This window comes from Triticum aestivum, chromosome 4B (genome assembly GCF_018294505.1).
Source record: "Triticum aestivum cultivar Chinese Spring chromosome 4B, IWGSC CS RefSeq v2.1, whole genome shotgun sequence".
NCBI classification, from domain to species: Eukaryota; Viridiplantae; Streptophyta; class Magnoliopsida; order Poales; family Poaceae; genus Triticum; species Triticum aestivum.
The window spans coordinates 144,080,778-144,084,619 of NC_057804.1; the positions used below are offsets into that span (position 1 = coordinate 144,080,778).

Consider the following 3,842-nt stretch of genomic DNA (forward strand, 5'->3'; position numbering starts at 1 on the left):
CAGAACGGAAGTTAATCGACATTCCGGCAAACTCAAGGGCCTCTCGGGGTACCTGCAAAATCATTATCCCAGGTGGACATGGATGCAATGTCACATGTCACATGGATCCCACACCCACAGGAGCTGGTGAAGCTTCATGTGTATTTCACGAAAACCAGCCTGACTAAAGAGCTTTATGTAGAAAACAAATCACTCCACCAGCTCACACAGGATCATCCCTCTAAGCAATTACTCAAAATGGGCACTAGCAGCAAAATGAACATTTTACAATCTGAACTTTTTTTTGTCATCTATGTGCTCATTTAACTTTGATCCAAATAGTATCAAAGTTCTTAGAAACAAGCAGCTCTGCTAACAAAGAACAGTAAAAATGGGGCTTGCCTTAAGATGGGAAGTAAAGTTGCAAAAACTATCACAAAGAACAGTAAAAATGGAACATAGCTCAGCATTTGTATTGATGGGAACAAACATAAAATCAAACCATGGGCATCTACTAGGTAGACCAACATAAAATTTTAACTGGAGTTACATAAGGGGAAATTGATGTGATGAATGGCAGTTTGGGAGCTGAGCTGATCATGTCCATGTATTCTAATTCTACAGTAAGATGGCATTTCTGTTGGTACCAATTTATTTGTTCACAATGATACATTTTTGGTAATGCATAGACAACATCACCTTTTATTTATCATGGTTGGTTTTGTTCCATAATTATATCAGCCCAGAGTGTCTTATTATATATCAGACTGAATTGTAATGCACCCATTCTAAAACTTTAAGTGAAAATAACCCTTGGTGTTTGATATGCATAACAATGAAAGATGTTGGTTCACATCTTTTACTGATAGTTTGGTGGTTTTATTTTTCTAGCCCACCGTCAATCACTTGGTAGCCATGACAGAGAAACCGCGGGGCAAATAGTGTGAGTAGCTAATAAGGGCTCAAAAAAAGACTTTAATATGTCTGATGATCCAATGGATTGGTATCTATCATCTGCTACCAACATGTATTTTTTTGAGAGAGATGGACTACCAACGTGTATTATGCTATTTAATTAAAGCTCATGCCATGCTTATCTTACATCAGATTTATTTATTCTAAGCTATAATTATTTGCCAGTTGCTTGGCAGTACGTACTAGACATTGTGGCATCATGCATGCTGCGTGAGGTGAGGTGAGAGCTCAACTACCATGGGCATCAAACATAAAATTTTGACTGGAGTAACAGAGGCATAAAAGTAGAAATTACAGGTTTCTGAATCTGAACTTTTTTAGTTAACAGACTAACCCAAGCACCTTTTCTGGCATTATATTCAACATATATGAGATGAAACAAATCGTACAACGCATAACTAGTCTGATGGGATGCTAAAAAACATACATCTGATTCCTAGCAGTCAGATCGATTATTTTGCTTCTAAGGTCAGAGGATCATGCTGATTAAGGTTTTGTTTTTTAAACCAAGTTACACAAAGAAAATGCACCTAAGCACCAAGAGGAACTGTTACAACTCCATAAGGTATATCCAAGTCACTGCTACTCATATTCAAAAAACCTAACTCCAATATAACCAGAAAGATTGTAAAACATTATATCTCCCTACTGACACGAACTGAAAGCGTAACAAAAATACCATCTTCTTTTGTTGATGCGTTGGTGTTTTAGAGTAGAGGTAAGAAAACCGGAGACCATATATGTAGTTTCTAACATATGCAAGATTACTTAAAAATTGGAGATGCAAGATAGTAGTATATAGAAGAAGAAACAAGAGAGAGATGCAAGATAGTAGTATATATAGGTGAGTCAACCTATTATTCTAGGCAGCTGCCTTGCTAGTGATTCGGTGTCGTCGCAACTGGATCCCTCCCACTCGACCTGCGATCTTCTACAAGGAAAAAGTAGCAGCTCAGTCAACCACCATATAATTATACAAGGAAAAAATGCTACTTGGCACAAGTGTAAACGAGAAGCTTGAGGTAGCAGCAGATTGAAGTGATAAAGTGCAAAGGAGAAGCTTGAGCTAGTAAACAATTTCTGAATGTTATAAAGTGGGGAAAGTAAAATAAAATTCATGACTAGTGATGGCACTAGAAAAGAGATGAGATTTCACAAAACCAGAGCCAAGCATAGTCCAGAATGTCAAATTTTCAGTTAGTTAATTATTACAGTCCTTTGCTAAAAGAGATGATCCGTCCAAGAAATTTAATACTAGATGCATGCAGTCTGTTGAGGATCTTTTAGTGAATGACTAACAACAAGTAGCCGAGCTTGCCCAAGAAAGATTAGATTCAGAAGTGCTGGCTGCTGCTAGTGAATGGAGCTGACAGTTATATAGTGTCAATTATAGTAAGTAGAGTGAGATGATCAAATGTTTGTGCTGAATAGTAGTGGCAGTGTAATGTTAACTAAATACAGTTGGCAGTGTATATAGTGCATTTTTCTTCTTCTTTCGTTGAGTAGCATAAATTAGACCTATCATTGTGTAAGATGCAGGAGTACTTCTTATACTCTGTGGCATTGCCATACTTAGCCAAGAGTCCCCATTTCTTATATTCTGTGAGATGCAGTCATCTTTTACTCCAGTTCTTATTGTAATTATTGTTAATTTGCAGTTCCTAGCTAGACATAATGTTGTCCCTAACTGTCCCTAGTCTGTTCAAAAGCTATGATGGATCATTTTCTGATTGACTAATATTGGTGCAAATCAGGTTAGTCCTCAGCAGTTACCAACTAAGTCTTTTTGTCCTTCTTTTCTGCAAGTTCAGGTGGGATCTTGTTCAGCAATCACCGCACCAATAAGAAAGAACAGAGGACAGTACACAAAATCGTTTGCTAATTCTCAAAATCTCTGCAACAATGCCTTAGTCAATATTCTTGCTTGATACAATTGTTCTTGGAATAATATATCAACAAAGAGAAACTCCCCACACATTTGATCTTGGTACAGACACAAGTGAAAGAATCTGTTATATATATTGGCCATAGCTTACACCAGAACAGTAGCAACTAAACTCTGATTACTCATTTGGTTGAACCAAAAGTCAAACTGATAAAATCGGAACAAGGATCGATAGTACGCTCAGTTTCACTTAAGATATAAAGTATGGAAACTCCATGTTTACCAGCTTTGCAGTATAGACAGAGAATATTGAAATTTTGCAGCATAGACAGCACAGTTGATAGAAGCTAAATCCAAAGACCAATGCTCAGACCGCTAGATACTGATACTCTTAATACAATAAAAACTGGGAGTGCAAAGCAGAGTAACTGGATACAGACCAATGCATCGACATGATCTGATATTGTATCAATGGAACAAGAGAAACAAAGAATTTGCTAAAATGGCGTGTCACACGCAGACCAGATGATACAGTTTCCAATTCAGCAATTCAGCAAACAAAGAATTCTGCATCTAATCAACTACTCTAGGTATGTACGTACATGGCAGACAAAAACACCTAGCAATAGCAACAAGAGAACATAGTTTCGTCCCTTAGGAAAAAAACACGCCAGAGCATGAGAGATGGAGAGAGCAGAGAGAGAGAGAGGGGGGGATGATACCTTGACGAGCTCCCCTGATGGCGTGGGTAGTAGGGTCGGGGCAGCGTCCTGGGAAGAACTAGGCACACGCGGTCCGAGGTGCGTGCAGCCTGCGCGCGAGAGGAACCAGCATCATCAGGGAACCTTGACGGCGGCACAATCGAATCGAACAAAGGGGGAGGGGGAGGAGAAGAGGACCTTGCGAGACCTTCAATGGCGGGGTCGCGGGAGAGAAGAAGCACGCGAGCAGCGGCGTGGTCGATGGGAGCAGCTCGAGCAGAGGTGGCGGCGGATCTGGCCGG

General features: G+C 39.5%; 1 long non-coding RNA gene across 2 annotated transcripts; it reads right to left on the reverse strand.

The window, feature by feature from the left end:
• Positions 1–1,545: 1,545 nt before the first annotated feature.
• LOC123091525 (uncharacterized) lies at positions 1,546–3,842 on the reverse strand. Of its 2 annotated transcripts, none has more exons than XR_006443250.1 (3): positions 3,739–3,842; positions 3,562–3,650; positions 1,546–1,885 (listed from the first exon to the last, which is right to left on the reverse strand). It is a non-coding gene; the product is annotated as an uncharacterized lncRNA (long non-coding RNA). The 2 variants fall into 2 exon arrangements; XR_006443251.1 differs by having other exon boundaries at positions 1,546–1,882; positions 3,739–3,803.